Genomic DNA, 16,801 nt, shown 5'->3' on the forward strand with positions numbered 1-16,801 from the left:
GGTGTGGGTGACGCTGTCACAGAGCCCGGACGCGTGGCCTGGATGCGCTTTGGGACAGAACACAGCCCGGGGCAGCACACTGAGGGCTCGGCTCCATCACAACCGTCTGCGTTTCCCTGCCTCGCTCCGGGGTCTTCACGATGCCACTTGATGTCCCCTCCCCTCGGTCCCCAGAGCCCGTGGCCGTCCCGCCTGCAGCCCCTTCCGTGTGGGACGCTGTGCGTCCAGCCTCACCGCGCCCGGAATTACTGATCACCTCGCCGTTCCTGGTGAGGCCTCTGCTGGCCCTGCCACCCGGGGGCTGGGCTCCGAGGTGATTTGTGAGACGGTTTTAAAGCGTGGCCACCTTGAACGGGCCGGCTTGTGAGGACGTGGCCCATGGAACACACCCACAGTGGCCCGAGGTGGCTGCCAGGCTCACCCTGCCCGGGCTCAGACGTGGAGGAGAGCCATCCCCACCCTCCGAGCTGGTGCATTTGGCACTTGAACATCCCCCCAGCTGGTGTCCAGGGAAACAGAGACCCCCAGCGGAGCCTGCCCGAGCTCCTGACCCACAGGACAGGGACAGGGCACACAACGGCTGTCACCGCGCTGAGTCCCCACGATGAGGGTCGCCCTCCGGTGTGCCTTGTGCCCCGTACCCTTCCCTGAACACGCACACAGGCTCGACCTGCAGCTGCTCAGATCTGGAGGGGTCAGCGGGACACCGCTGAGGTCCCCGTCCTTCTTCCCAGAGGGAATCTCCCCAGGAGGGCGTGTCCTCTTGCCTCCATTCAGGGGAACAGGCTCGTAGTGAGAACGGCCGGTGTCCAGGGCCGCCCGGAACAGAGTGGCCCGTCTCTCTGGGCCGGCTGATGCAGAACATTTTTCCTCATCAGCAGAAGGCGGCCCAGTTGATAAACACGGTCCCTTAAATGAAACGACAAGAAAACTTGCCCGACTCAGGAGAGATGAAAAGCTAGTGTCCCCGTCAGTTCCTGGAGCCACCCGCTTATTGAAACTCCGTTATTGGCCGGGACGGCTTTTATCAATCTTGATCGAATTAAACATTCTAAAACCAAGTCAGTGTGATCGCCGTCCATACAGGGACATAAGGGACAGCTTATTTCAAGGGACTGATTCTGGAAATGGAGTTAAGTGGCAGGCAGCACCCAGTTCTGAGATGTCACAGCCCCAGGGTACCCCCGACACCCCGAAGCCTGCACCAGGCGGCCCACGCAGCCCACCCAGCCCAACCGTGTCCGGTTTATTTTTCCGAGGAGATTCAATCTTTTTGGTGATTTCCTGAGTCACTTGCAGAACAAGGTGACGAGCAGATAGATGGAGCTACCTTTTCAAGTTAAAGGCACGTCTTTGAGAAAACACGGTACGCTGCGATGCTCACCACGGTCCACGCGTGGGGGAGACGTGTGTGTGGGCAAAGCCGGCCTCGGGAATGCCGACCGCAGGGTGGACGTCCTCCAGAAGGAATGTACCGGCAGGTCAGGGGACCTGAGGCCAGCACGACCCTACCGCTGGGCGACGTGTTCATGAACAGGCGTTCCCAGCGTCGTGTGTTCGACTGGACGGCGTGGGCGATGGGTGACCAGTGCGTTTTGCTTCCCTAATATCCGCCGCTCCTTTAGTTAAGCATGAAATAGTTTAATAATTTTAACTAACGCACAGCAGGATGTTGGAAGATCTGAAGTGGGCGTTACATACATTTCCCCCTGGAACACAACAGCGTCTGTATAATGTCCACCGGGCGGAGCGCGGGGTCACACACCACGGAAATAGAGCTTCTTGTTGTGGAAGAGGCAGCGCCGGTCTGTCTGTATGTGCAGAGGCCCCGGCGTGAGGTAACCTCCCTCCACCCTCCCTGAGCTGGGATCGGGGTGCCTCGCAAAACCGACGCGCCCCGTCGCTGTCTGTGTGACGCTGCTGGCGTCCTGGGCTGAGTCAACCCAGGTTCTCTGGGTCAGGTGCATCCCCGCGAGGGCCCAGGGCGACCATGAGCTTCACGCCCCGGCGAGAGGGGACCTCTGTGGGTTCCCCAGGGAGAGGAGAGCTCAGGGAAGGGTTTGCGAACAATGACCATGACAACAGTGTGTGTTTACGGCTCATTTAGACGACGGCTCACTGGATGTTGCCCAACCTGAGCCTCACGACACACGGGGTTATAGAGAGCCGGCCCAGCTGTTCCCACCCTGTAAAAGGGCACACGGAAATCCGGCCATCAGACAAACAGACGGGTCCGTGTAGGGAGGACAACGTGTCCTAAAGGCCAGAGTCCGTCATCCTCGGACCTGGTGTTTTTATATGTAACTGGAATGGAAAACAGTGGATACACGATGTACACACCGCCTGCAACAGACTGCTGCAGATGTGAGATAGTCACCCAAGGAGTTGCGCTACACGCACCACACACGTGCTCATTAACAGACACACACAAGCACACGGCACACACACACACATGTACAACACTCACACACACACAGACAACACACACATACATTCAGGGCAGTTCCCACACGAGGCCGAGGCTGCTGCTGCCCACAGTGGGAGGGAGGAAGGGCCCCCCAGGGCGTCAGACCACCCTGCCCGGGTGTATGCGTCTCACCCGTCGGAGGGGTGACGGCACCGCTGCACCCCACGTTGGTAACCCGAGGACACGAGGTGTTTTCCCTGCAGCAGGCGGGCTAACGCAGGGGGCACATCTGTGTCTTCAGTCTGCGCTGTCACCGCAGGGTGAGGCCAGACAGACAGGCGGGTAACGGTCAGAGGTTTTCTCACCCAGTCCTCTCAGCCTGGAGTTTTTCTACTTTGCTCTCAAGAGGAGAGAAAACGCCACTGCTCACGTGATCGGGCTGTCACGTTCCGCGATGAGACCTGCTGGCTGTGTGGGTTCGGGAATAAACAGGCTGTAGAAATAGCCGCAGGAGGAGGCGGTGATCGGGCCGTGGTCCGGAGTGTCACCCTCCCCAGTGGGGCGTCCTGGGACGGATGCAAGGAGGCCACTGCGATGTAAACAGTTCTGGCCTCCTTAACGTAAGGGCATTCGGGGACTGCGTCCTGGCACGAAATCAGAGCCTCTGTCAGAGGCTGCAGTGAGAGCGGTCAGCCAGGCCAGGGCCCAGGCCGCCCTGCGGCACCAGGTACACAGAGGCTGGGCCGGCCCCGGGTGCTGTTGGGCTGGCCCGGCCCAAGTTCACACAAGGGCAATATCCGGGCCGGCCACTAGGTGCCGCTGTGGCCCCACGTTCCGGCGGCCGCCGCTCTGCGGACGGAGCTCGGAGCTCAGAGCTTCTTGCTGGAGTCACGCACAGTATGGACGCCAGGCCGCTCTGTCCAGGGGGGTGGGAGTGAGGCACTCGCCTTGTTCTGGGAAAGCAGGCCGATGGGCCTCCACCAGACGCTCCAAGGAAGTGTCTATTTTCAAAGCGCTCGGGCATTTGGGCAGGAGACCTTGTCATCTGATGGTCGCTTCCTGCATTATTAAGGAATAATAATAAAAAATGCCTCCCTTTTATTTATGAAAATAGATCTCTGAGAATGAACTCTTTCTCTGATGCAACGTAAGCCAAGTTAAGGAGGTCCAGGTCTTGAGGGTCTGGAGAGATTTCCGTGCTCACCTCAAAGGGGCCCAGCCTCTCGTGAACAGTGGGGTCACGCCGGGCCACCCGTCAGACCCCAGGGGAGAAGTGTGTGGCCCTGTCCTGTGGCTATGACGTCCTCAACCAAACAGGCCATGCTCTCCGCGCCCGCTCTCCCTCTCCCCCGCCCCCGTGTGAGACGAGAGGGAGGGGCAAAGGAAAGGCTGCCCCCCCCACCACTGCGGGAGGGGGGAGCCGTGTCCCAGGACCGTCAGCAAATAGAGTGGGTCACTGACCATGCGTCTGATTCACACTGTTATGCCAAGTTGTCTTCCTGTCATCGCTTCTAGAAAGTACTCTGAGTGGCTTGGCTCATTCACAATACAGACTCTGGGTCATTTCAAGAGGCTATAGAATCGCCTGTGGGCCGGGATATGGTCATTTCCCGGAGCCGCTGCCCACAGCGCCCCTCTGTGCACCCCAGGAGACAACCCTCTTTCCTCTGGGCAGCGGGCAGTGGGCAGCGGTGTGCTCCGTCTGGATGGCTGGGGTTGCCCATGGTCACACGGACTTCCGCGTCACCTGCCTCACAGGAGGGTTTATCAGCCACGCACGCTCAGGTCTGCCAGGACCCTGAGGCCACCCTGCCCGGCACCTGCCGGCAGCCAAGGTGTTCTGTCACCTGCCGCCCTGCCCGGCACCTGCCGGCAGCCAAGGTGTTCTGTCACCTGCCAAGACTCTCCCCTGGGACAAACAAGCACACTTCTGTTTACATCTCACTGACCACGTCTGACTTCCGACCGGTGAGGACCCTCAGCTTTGCCAGGCTCCCGGATGAAGCAACCCCCCAAGGCGGGTGAGTCACACCCACACGGAGAGCAGGCGCCAGAGGCCAGCGTCTCCTTCCTCCGGCAATGTGCAGAAGGGACTGCCTAGTTCCTTTGCCCGGACACTCAAGGGGCAGCGAACATCATGACCGTCTCCAAGGCAACAGAGGTGAGGTCGCTAAGGTCCCGAGGGTTCTCCATCCTCAGCAGCTATAAGAAGTAACATGGTCCAGTGTGGCGCATGCAGTGAGCTGAGTGGGTGATGCCCGGCTGGCAGCCTCTGGTGGCCCTCCGCCTGCGAGGTGACCAGTGTGTCGTGGAACCCTGTTCTGTGTGCCCTGCTCACTCGGGGAATGCACTTCCTGCTGTGGACGGAGGTCCGCTGAAGGCCGCTGCTCGGAGGTGCTGGGCACCGACTGTGGGCGGCGACCTCTGACACCTTCTCTGCTGAGCTGCAGAAGTCTTCATACCGTCACCAGCTCTGCCAGCAGTGGGTTTCTCCTAGGAACTGTCCCGGCCCGGAGTCATGTCAGGGAAGGACATCCCAGGGTCACACACCACGGGCCTCGCTGGTCACTGCCAACCGGACTCTGTGCTTTGTCTAGGAGTTGCCTAAAATAATAGTAATAATAATAAACAGCCATTCATTTAACATTTACTGTGCGTCGGCATTGTTCTGGGAGTCGGCTGTACAGCAGACGGTAACCAGCGCTCTTGTATGAAGTCTCCACACGGTTAAGATGCAGAACTGGCAACATCGCTTGAGGGGTCCAGTGAAAATGAAAATGGGGTGACTGTCTTTAACAATAAAGAATTTCTATATCGTGGCAGCTAGACATCAAACCTGGTGTGGTCCCTTCTCGGCGAGCGTGGACCCAGGAGACGGCCCGGTCTCACACCGTGCAGCTGGCCCTGTTAGCAGAAATGAGCCACATTTCACAGGTGACGCGAAGGGGCTGACGGAGGTTAATCAGCTTGCACGAGGTTGGCGCACGTCTGTGTCTGTGGGACGGAGCTCTGACCGTGGCTGCCTCACTCGCCGGCTACCGTGCCAGGCTGCGATGAGGCTAGCACCGGGTTCCACAGGTCCTTCTCCCGAGCCCCACCTGGCCGGGGCCGCCTGGGCCGTTTGGTAAGAAACGCCCCAAGAGGACCATCAGGCACTGCCTGCTCCTCCCAGGCAGACGGGCAAAGTGAATTCTGAGGACAACCATCACTCACCACGCAGGTCTGGGAAGAGCTAGGTCGCGACAGAGGCCAGAGCCCTCCGCTGACCGCTCGTTAGTGAGGGTGCGGGCACAGAACCCAGGATGGGGCCCCGTGTGCAGGTGTCGTTACCCAGGGGAAGCCCTGTGAGTGACGTCGTCCGGTGTTCAGGCTCTCGTCTGTCTTTCCAGCTGACACGGGGTCAGAAGGCCAGTCTCACCAAGATTAACGACAGGGCTGGTGGGCGAGCGTTCAGGGCATTTCTGACCCATTTAGAAGGAGGCACGGTGGGTTCTGTCATGCAGGAGTCACGCCGTCTGGAGAGCAGTTTTGGGTCGTCATGGTGACACATCCTGTGGTCGCTCCCGGAAGACTCCATCGTGTCTCCTCGGGGGAGCTGAGCTGCCCACCCGTGGGTAACAGGCATCACGGTCAGACTCCTGGGTCTGACGGCCCATCTCTGTCTGCGTTTTGCCCTGGGGACACGTTTTCTGCTGCTGGTCCAGTTGAATCATCGGGATTAGGGCTTTGCATGTCTTTCCCGCTCCGCCGTGGTGGGTGTTGCGCTCGCCTGACTGTGGAACACGCCATCACAGAGTCGTCCCGTGAGCTGGGACTGTGGAACACACCGTCACGGAGTGGTTCCGTGAGCCGGGACTGTGGGACACGCCGGCACGGAGTGGTTCCGTGAGCCGGGACTGCGGGACACGCCGTCACGGAGTGGTTCCGTGAGCCTGGGCTGTGGAACACGCCGTCACGGAGTGGTTCCGTGAGCCTGGGCTGTGGAACACGCCGTCACGGAGTGGTTCCGTGAGCCTGGGCTGTGGAACACGCCATCACGGAGTGGTTCCGTGAGCCTGGGCTGTGGGACTCGCCGTCACGGAGTGGTTCCGTGAGCCTGGGCTGTGGGACACGCCGTCACGGAGTGGTTCCGTGAGCCGGGACTGCGGGACACGCCGTCACGGAGTGGTTCCGTGAGCCGGGACTGTGGGACACGCCGGCACGGAGTGGTTCCGTGAGCCGGGACTGCGGGACACGCCGTCATGGAGTGGTTCCGTGAACCGGGACTGCGGGACACGCCAGCACGGAGTGGTTCCGTGAGCCGGGACTGCGGGACACGCCGGCACGGAGTGGTTCCGTGAGCCGGGACTGCGGGACACGCCGGCACGGAGTGGTTCCGTGAGCCTGGGCTGTGGAACACGCCGGCACGGAGTGGTTCCGTGAGCCTGGGCTGTGGAACACGCCGTCACGGAGTGGTTCCGTGAGCCGGGACTGTGGAACACGCCATCACGGAGTGGTTCCGTGAGCCTGGGCTGTGGAACACGCCGTCACGGAGTGGTTCCGTGAGCCTGGGCTGTGGAACACGCCGTCACGGAGTGGTTCCGTGAGCCGGGACTGTGGAACACGCCGTCACGGAGTGGTTCCGTGAGCCGGGACTGTGGAACACGCCGGCACGGAGTGGTTCCGTGAGCCTGGGCTGTGGAACACGCCGGCACGGAGTGGTTCCGTGAGCCGGGGCTTTGGCTCCTCAGTAGAGAGAATGACTTTCACTTTTCTCTGTCCAGCCCATGTTTTCTACCGTGAGGCATTCATGACACGCTTGCTGACTTAATTATCCTGTAAATGTCGATGTTCTGTTATTTCTAGAGCAACGGTTTATCTGGAAAACCTGGTAGCTGTGCGGGAAGAAAATTATTTTCCCTCGACCTCTCGGTTCCCGGCTGAGTGCCCCGTTATGAAGGACAGACGAGCCAGGGGAAACAGGCAGAGTCGTGTTAGCACAGACACCTCGTGTAGACTCGGGAGAGACCCGGACGCAGAGCACCCCCTGAGATAACTAAGCCCCCAGCTTGCACACGACCGTCGGCTACAGAGATAAGAGGTGTGTGTGTGTGTGTGTGTGTGTGTGTGGCCCAATGGGGTGTCGGTCATGGGGCGGTGTGTGTGTGTGTGTGTGTGGCGCAGTGGGGTGTCGGTCATGGGGCGGTGTGTGTGTGCGGTGCAGTGGGGTGTCGGTCATGGGGCGGTGTGTGTGTGTGTGTGTGGTGCAGTGGGGTGTCTGTCATGGGGCGGTGTGTGTGTGCGGTGCAGTGGGGTGTCGGTCATGGGGCGGTGTGTGTGTGTGTGTGTGGTGCAGTGGGGTGTCTGTCATGGGGCGGTGTGTGTGTGTGGCGCAGTGGGGTGTCGGTCATGGGGCGCTGTGTGTGTGTGGCGCAGTGGGGTGTCGGTCATGGGGTGGTGTGTGTGTGTGTGTGGTGCAGTGGGGTGTCGGTCATGGGGCGGTGTGTGTGTGTGGTGCAGTGGGGTGTCGGTCATGGGGCGCTGTGTGTGTGTGGCGCAGTGGGGTGTCTGTCATGGGGCGCTGTGTGTGTGTGGTGCAGTGGGGTGTCGGTCATGGGGTGGTGTGTGTGTGTGTGTGTGTGGCCCAGTGGGGTGTTGGTCATGGGGCGGTGTGTGTGTGTGTGTGTGGCGCAGTGGGGTGTCGGTCATGGGGCGGTGTGTGTGTGTGTGTGGCGCAGTGGGGTGTCGGTCATGGGGCGGTGTGTGTGTGTGTGTGTGGCGCAGTGGGGTGTTGGTCATGGGGCGGTGTGTGTGTGTGGCGCAGTGGGGTGTCGGTCATGGGGCGGTGTGTGTGTGTGGCGCAGTGAGTGGGGTGTCGGTCATGGGGCGCTGTGTGTGTGTGTGTGGCGCAGTGGGGTGTCGGTCATGGGGTGGTGTGTGTGTGTGTGTGGTGCAGTGGGGTGTCGGTCATGGGGCGGTGTGTGTGTGTGGTGCAGTGGGGTGTCGGTCATGGGGCGGTGTGTGTGTGTGGCGCAGTGGGGTGTCGGTCATGGGGCGGTGTGTGTGTGTGTGTGGTGCAGTGGGGTGTCGGTCATGGGGCGGTGTGTGTGTGTGGTGCAGTGGGGTGTCGGTCATGGGGCGGTGTGTGTGTGTGGTGCAGTGGAGTGTCGGTCATGGGGCGGTGTGTGTGTGTGTGTGTGGTGCAGTGGGGTGTCGGTCATGGGGCGGTGTGTGTGTGTGGTGCAGTGGGGTGTCGGTCATGGGGCGGTGTGTGTATGTGGTGCAGTGGGGTGTCGGTCATGGGGCGCTGTGTGTGTGTGGCGCAGTGGGGTGTCTGTCATGGGGCGCTGTGTGTGTGTGGTGCAGTGGGGTGTCGGTCATGGGGCGGTGTGTGTGTCTGTGTGTGTGTGGCCCAGTGGGGTGTCGGTCATGGGGCGGTGTGTGTGTGTGTGTGTGGCGCAGTGGGGTGTTGGTCATGGGGCGGTGTGTGTGTGTGGCGCAGTGGGGTGTCTGTCATGGGGCGCTGTGTGTGTGTGGTGCAGTGGGGTGTCGGTCATGGGGCGGTGTGTGTGTGTGTGTGTGTGGCCCAGTGGGGTGTCGGTCATGGGGCGGTGTGTGTGTGTGTGTGTGGCGCAGTGGGGTATTGGTCATGGGGCGGTGTGTGTGTGTGTGTGTGTGTGGTGCAGTGGGGTGTCGGTCATGGGGCGGTGTGTGTGTGTGTGTGGTGCAGTGGGGTGTCGGTCATGGGGCGGTGTGTGTGTGTGTGTGTGTGTGTGGTGCAGTGGGGTGTCGGTCATGGGGCGGTGTGTGTGTGTGTGTGTGTGGCGCAGTGGGGTGTTGGTCATGGGGCGGTGTGTGTGTGTGTGTGTGTGTGGTGCAGTGGGGTGTCGGTCATGGGGCGGTGTGTGTGTGTGTGTGTGGTGCAGTGGGGTGTCGGTCATGGGGCGGTGTGTGTGTGTGTGTGTGTGGCGCAGTGGGGTGTTGGTCATGGGGCGGTGTGTGTGTGTGGCGCAGTGGGGTGTCGGTCATCGGGCGCTGTGTGTGTGTGGCGCAGTAGGGTGTTGGTCATGGGGCGGTGTGTGTGTGTTGTGCAGTGGGGTGTCAGTCCTGGGGTGGTGTGTGTGTGTGGCGCAGTGGGGTGTCGGTCATGGGGCGGTGTGTGTGTGTGTGTGTGGTGCAGTGGGGTGTTGGTCATGGGGCGGTGTGTGTGTGTGTGTGTGGTGCAGTGGGGTGTCGGTCATGGGGCGGTGTGTGTGTGTGTGTGTGTGTGTGTGGTGCAGTGGGGTGTCGGTCATGGGGCGGTGTGTGTGTGTGTGTGTGTGTGTGTGGCGCAGTGGGGTGTCTGTCATGGGGCGCTGTGTGTGTGTGGCCCAGTGGGGTGTCGGTCATGGGGCGGTGTGTGTGTGTGTGTGTGGCGCAGTGGGGTGTCGGTCATGGGGCGGTGTGTGTGTGTGTGTGTGGTGATGTGGGGTGTCAGTCCTGGGGTGGTGTGTGTGTGTGGTGCAGTGGGGTGTCAGTCCTGGGGTGGTGTGTGTGTGTGGCGCAGTGGGGTGTCTGTCATGGGGCGCTGTGTGTGTGTGGCCCAGTGGGGTGTCGGTCATGGGGCGGTGTGTGTGTGTGTGTGTGTGGCGCAGTGGGGTGTCGGTCATGGGGCGCTGTGTGTGTGTGGTGCAGTGGGGATGTCGGTCATGGGGCGGTGTGTGTGTGTGTGTGTGGTGCAGTGGGGTGTCAGTCCTGGGGTGGTGTGTGTGTGTGGTGCAGTGGGGTGTCGGTCATGGGGCGGTGTGTGTGTGTGTGTGTGTGTGTGGTGCAGTGGGATGTCGGTCATGGGGCGGTGTGTGTGTGTGTGCGGTGCAGTGGGGTGTCGGTCATGGGGCGGTGTGTGTGTGTGTGTGTGGCGCAGTGGGGTGTCGGTCCTGGGGCGACAGGAGGAGCCGGTAAACAAAGCTGACGTCTCTCCTGCAGAGCTGCTTCGAGCCTCCCTCCATCGACACATTTCCCATGAGCTCGACTCATCTGCTTCCGCTTCCGAGGCGGAGGGGGGGGCACTCCTGCAAGTGGAGACCTCACTCGTTCACTGTCAACGCTCCCGACAGAAAACCCGCCTCTCCCACTCTCTATTCACAGGCTCTCTCGTGCCTGTGGCCCCTCAAAGGAATCCCCTTACAATAACCCTGGTGGCCAGAGAGGCTTATTTTGGGGTGGAGTGTGCTGCTACCTTTCACAAGGTTGTGCCTCTGTACCTGAGATTCTCCGATAGAATCAGGAAACTTTGATATCGGATCCAGTCCTAGGGACGGAGCTTTCTACCCAGCAGCCCCAGGGTCAGGAACATGAGCTGTCCTGTTCTTGTCCTCATGGACCCTGACCTGCGTCCGCCCTCCCGTCACAGAGGGGACAGGCTGCCACTACTTCCGAGCAACCAGCATTGGCGTGTTTCTTTCAACTACCTTTGTGTTCGCCCGGCGAGGTGAATACCCGTGGTATGAGGGAACAGAGACCAGATTCTCGCGCTTGATCTCGGGGTGTTACGATGAAACCGGCGTGCTGGGCCTCTCTGTTTAACAATGTGGAAGTACAATACAAACATACTAATTCTAATGGGTTTAAAATATTTACAAAGAAATACTATATAAGAACATCAACTTTTCCTATTGAACGTAATTTGCAATGCATCTTCACCCAAAAAGCTGAGGGTCAACATCTTTACTAGCCCTCCCACAACTCCAGCCAGGGGTCTGGGTGACTGGACTTCATGATTAGACTTGAGGACTGTCTATCTATTTTTATAGGACGCCAAAGGCTGCTTAGTGCAGTCAGGAAGCAGGTTCACACAGCTCGGAGGCAGGAGGATGTGAGGCCCCGCCCCACTCTGCTTGGCCACTCGCTGCGTGCCCTCAGGCTGGGTGGCTTTCCAGTTTTAAAAGAATAGGCCAGACCAAAGCCTTCATTAGTCCTTGGTGAAGACCAAGCCGTGCCAGGGGCCAGCCACCTGCAGAGGGCAGCGTGCAGGACAGACGAGAGCAGAGAGTCGTTACCAGGACACACGTGTGCTGGGGGGACCTCCGGTGGGACACCGTGGGGCGGCGTGGGGCTGGGGCTCTTGTGAAGCCAGTTTTGACTGTTAAAGGACAGGCGTTCTTCTCACTGGGTAGGAGCTGTGCGTAGGTGTTGACGGGTACGTGAGCACTTTTATTTATTTATTTATTTATTTATTTATTTATTTATTTTCTGAAGTGAGAAGTGAGGAGGCAGTAAGACAGACTCCCGCATGCACCCGACCGGGATCCACCCAGCATGCCCACCAGGGGGCGATGCTCTGCCCATCTGGGGGTGTTCCTCTGTTGCAACCAGAGCCATTCTAGCACCTGAGGCAGAGGCCACGGAGCCATCCTCAGCGCCTGGGCCAACTTTGCTCCAATGGAGCCTTGGCTGCAGGAGGGGAAGAGAGAGACAGAGAGGAAGGAGAGGGGGAGGCGTGGAGAAGCAGATGGGTGCTTCTCCTGTGTGCCCTGGCCGGGAATCGAACCCGGGACTCCTGCACGCCAGGCCGACGCTGCACCATTGAGTCAACCAGCCAGAGCTTCGTGAAGATTGTTGTACTAAGAACTACGCCGTGTGCAAAGCCACCTGCAGAGGGACTGAAATATTTAACTTACGCTCTGAGAGCAGTTTCAGGACTTAGAGGCACAGGAGAGAGCATTTTGATAAGCGTCCTAATCATAAACCACAGAATATTAGGTTTTGTTTCCCTTTCCCCGAAGCAACGTGTTTTTTCTACAGAATGTTCATTCGGGCCCACCTGGCTCTCTGGGTCGACAAGGAAGGTAGTCAGGTGGCTCTGTTTGAGCAGGTGGACAGCAATATGCTTTTTTTTTTATTTGTTTGTTTATTTATCAGTGGATTTATTTAACTTCTGGATCTGACAGTTCAGATGTCTATATTATTTTAGCTGATGTCTGTCTTATAAATTCTGAGTCAACGCTTCTAGATAACCTGCAGGGCGTGTAGAAGGTAACTGCACAGGTCAAGGTCATCCTGCGTGACCAGGACTTGCTCGGAGTGCAACGGGACACGTGGTTCGAATTTATCTGGCGAGTCCCGGGCGGGGGGCTCAGGGCAGCCCAACGCCGAAACGGTCCGTCCTCTCCGTCTTTGCGGCGGGCGGACCCCCTGCCCCGCCCGTCCATCTGCGTGTGGTGGACCTGAGGATCTGGACGCGCCCCACCCTCTCCAGGAGGTTCTCTCCGGTCCTCGGGCCGATGGTCAGATTCTCTGGGCGTCACGTACTCGCATAGGGCCTGCGGTGGTCCGGCCTGGCCTCCCTGCCTGTGTCTGCCTGGCGGGCCTGATCCTGAACCTTCTGGGCCGGGCCTGCGTCCCGTCCGTCCGTCAGCGTCCCGGGAGGGCGTGCCACAGAACCACGGCTCAGGGATGATGTTGGAAGGTGGTGGGGAGACTGGATATGTAAACAGAAATCACTGCGGCTAACGGCTGGCTTCATGGAGAATGGAGGTTTGAACCAGAGAACAAAGTTGAAAATTCTCCTTAGAGCAGGCCCCAAACCAGAGAGGGCCCGGGGCTGAGTCCGTGGGCTGGTCACTGGGGGAGTTCCGTCCGTGACGTCGAAACTCTCTGCTCCTCTGGTCAGCAGTTGTCTGTCCCCCCTGCCCCTACCTAGAAGAATTCTCAGGAAAGGAGTGTGAGTCGAACTGCTCTGTTACTTGTCACACTCGTTGAGACTGGGCTTCTCCCCAGAGAGGCAGGGGGCCCAGAGCTGGCAGAGCTCGGAGAGGGGGGGGGGACACGGCTCTCGGGACGGCTCAGAGGCCATGGTGGAGGTGACAGACGGGGACGGGACCTCACTTTCCCAGGAGGGTGGAGGCGGGGCCTGGGGGGAGGGGCAGGGGTGCAGGTGGGCGCGCAGCACCTGGGGGGAGGGGCAGGGGGTGCAGGTGGGTGCGCAGCACCTGGGGGAGGAGCACACGGAGGGGGGAGGGGCCTCACTTTCCCAGGAGGGTGGAGGCGGGGCCTGGGGGGAGGGGCAGGGGGTGCAGGTGGGCGCGCAGCACGGGGGGGGGGGGGAGGAGCACACAGAGGGGGGAGGGGCCTCACTTTCTCAGGAGGGTGGAGGTGGGGCCTGGGGGGATGGGTGGGGGTGCAGGTGGGCGCGCAGCACCTGGGGGGAGGGGTGGGGGGTGCAGGTGGGCGCGCAGCACCTGGGGGGAGGGGGTGGGGGTGCAGGTGGGCGCGCAGCACCTGGGGGGGAGGAGCACACGGAGGTCAGCACAGGGTGTGGGGGGCGTGCACATCCACAGCGCGCGGGCGGCTCTGGGAGGGAGAGGCGAGGGCCGGAGTGGACAGGTCGTGCAGTCCCAGGAGTCGGAGGCCAGGGTCTGGGACCGGTTCCGAGGAGGCTCTTCCGAACAAACAGATGGAGAGAATTCTCCGGAACGCCCGAGGTAAAGGCAAAGTGTCCCCGAGCGATTGCAATGTCACTTCCTCCTCTGCCTTACCTTTCTCCGCAAAACACGGACTCTGTCTCCCGTTCTACTTTAAATGTCACACAGAAATCTGGGTCCCATTGGCCAAAACGTGGAGCCACCACACACAGTCGTTACTGAGCTCCTGAGGCTGAGGTCGCCGGCCGCAGAGAGGGAGTGGTGGGCGGGCCAGGACCCGGAGCAGAACTTCCTTCGGTCCAGGAGACCCCTCTGTTTTCAGGCTAAGAGAGCTGCTAGTCAGGAACCGTCACGGAAGGGAATTTGCTTTGGAGTTTCATCTGAAAGGCAGGCAGATGTCGCCCACTGGGACATGTGTCTGTAAAAAGTTACGGTCGTTTTCCTGACATTTACACACACACACACACACACACACACACACACACGACAAGGAAAAAGAGAAAGAAGAGAAAGGGGTTGAACATGGGTCACACACAAGCTCTCCTAGCGAAGGAGTAATTGTGGAGCTGGGTTGAATGATGACCACACCAGAAAGCACTTCCAGACAGTAAGTTCTGTTTCTTTCTTTTTTCTCACTTAAAACTGGGTTGTATTTTTTTTTTCCACGTTCGGGTACAAGGAACGCTCAGAATCTTCCACCCGGAATGCCTTGCAGTGAGTAACCAAGAGCTCGTTTTCAGAACTGATTCATGGGCCCCGGAAGGCTATCTGAGAGCCCTCTCTGTGGTTTGCAGTGTCCTCTCTCTTTTTTTTTTTCTTTCCCTGAATAACTTTGTATCTGATTTAGACAGTTAAAATTTCCAGCATGGGATTTTGCCTACAGATGGGGCCCTTCCTTGAACCTCTTCCACCATGCATATTTCATGATCGGTGTCCTCAAACCTCAAAACCTCTCTGGAAAAAAAAAACAAAAAACACTCACACACAAAACCCTGTGCCTTTGTGGTTTGCTGATTAAACCAGAGGCAGACAGATTCAAGAAGCTGCCCCTCCGTTTAATGAGGAATACTTTTAAATACAGAACTCAAATCATTGAAAAAAAACACAGCAAAAATAAAACCCACGAAAGGGAAGAGATTTAATTTTTCACCATGAACATTTTAGTAAGAACGTTTTAGAAAGAGTCATTAAAGAGTAAGTCACCTCCTTTTGGAAGACGGGTGGGTTAACACCGGTTTTTCCTGACGTTGTGGATGGAGACGTATACAACGTAAGTTTAGATGCGGTGAGAACAGCGCTTTCGACTTCCGATGGTGGATCCCAGTGTGGATGGGGGAATGAGCTTAGATACCAACGAAGGACTTGGGATTCTCTTAGAAACAGTAAAGGCAGAGACACCGAGTCGGCAATAATCCAACGTGATTCAGCCACAGGCGGGGCTGGAGCGCCCAGCCTCCGTCCCACACGTCACCGGTGTCTGTCCCTGGAGGACGTGGCACTCGCAATGATGGACAGGACAGCCAGCACCTGTGAGAAGCTGAGGAGGACACGGGAGGTGACAGAGGGCCCTGGTCCTCAGTGACAACTCAGTGACACTGTATCCCCCTAACGGCCAGCACCTGTGAGAAGCTGAGGAGGATCGTGGGAGGTGACAGAGGGCCCTGGTCCTCAGTGACAACTCAGTGACACTGTATCCCCCTAACGGCCAGCACCTGTGAGAAGCTGAGGAGGATCACGGGAGGTGACAGAGGGCCCTGGTCCTCAGTGACAACTCAGGGACACTGTATCCCCCTAACGGCCAGCACCTGTGAGAAGCTGAGGTGGACACGGGAGGTGACAGAGGGCCCTGGTCCTCAGTGACAACTCAGCGACACTGTATCCCCCTAACGGCCAGCACCTGTGAGAAGCTGAGGTGGACACGGGAGGTGACAGAGGGCCCTGGTCCTCAGTGACAACTCAGGGACACTGTATCCCCCTAACGGCCGGCACCTGTGAGAAGCTGAGGAGGATCATGGGAGGTGACAGAGGGCCCTGGTCCTCAGTGACAACTCAGCGACAGTGTATCCCCCTAACGGCCGGCACCTGTGAGAAGCTGAGGAGGATCGCGGGAGGTGACAGAGGGCCCTGGTCCTCAGTGACAACATCAGCGACACTGTATCCCCCTAACGGCCAGCACCTGTGAGAAGCTGAGGTGGACACGGGAGGTGACAGAGGGCCCTGGTCCTCAGTGACAACTCAGGGACACTGTATCCCCCTAACGGCCGGCACCTGTGAGAAGCTGAGGAGGATCGCGGGAGGTGACAGAGGGCCCTGGTCCTCAGTGACAACTCAGTGACAGTGTATCCCCCTAACGAACTGCTCAGGGGAGATAAGTTCCCTCGTAACCCGTCACCCGGACGCCGACTGTCAGGCGTGCCTGTTCTTCCTGAGCCTCCCGCCTGGTTCCCCGGGGCTGCCGGCCTCGGTCCCTGTCGCTGCCCTCAACGCCCGGTCAGGAGGTGGGTGAGATGCAGGAGAGAGAAGGCGAGATGCGTCTGGATGGACTCATTGAGGGTTTCCTAGGAAGCTCTGGAAAGCGGCTTGGTGGGCCGGATGCGGAGACTGAGGGGTGGGCCACGTTGTGGGGAGGAGGGGGTTCACCAGAGCCTCCCCCGGTCCTGCCGCTGGTTGGCTTCCCGCAGAGGGAGAAGCTGGGCAGTTTCCGTGGTGGATGCCACCCCAACACCCTCTTTCACAGTTGGAATCATTCACTGTCTCCTTCCTCGTTGGTCTTTTCTCCGAGGGCTCAGACACACAGCCCTGGGTGGGGGCTTCTGTCGACCCAGAGTAGAGCTCTTGGAGCCGGTCAGCAGCTGCTGCCCAGACAGTCCTACCTCTCTGGAAAGCCGGAGAGCCTCCTTCCTGGGAGGGTTTGAGAGACGGCTCGGAGCGTGTTCCTCGGAACATCTCCCGTTTCCTCCACGGGTCCCCTCTCTCATCCGTGGGGAGAAAAGTGGGCAGGAGCCCCCGGATC

Source organism: Saccopteryx leptura, chromosome 4, assembly GCF_036850995.1.
Source record: "Saccopteryx leptura isolate mSacLep1 chromosome 4, mSacLep1_pri_phased_curated, whole genome shotgun sequence".
Taxonomy (NCBI): domain Eukaryota; kingdom Metazoa; phylum Chordata; class Mammalia; order Chiroptera; family Emballonuridae; genus Saccopteryx; species Saccopteryx leptura.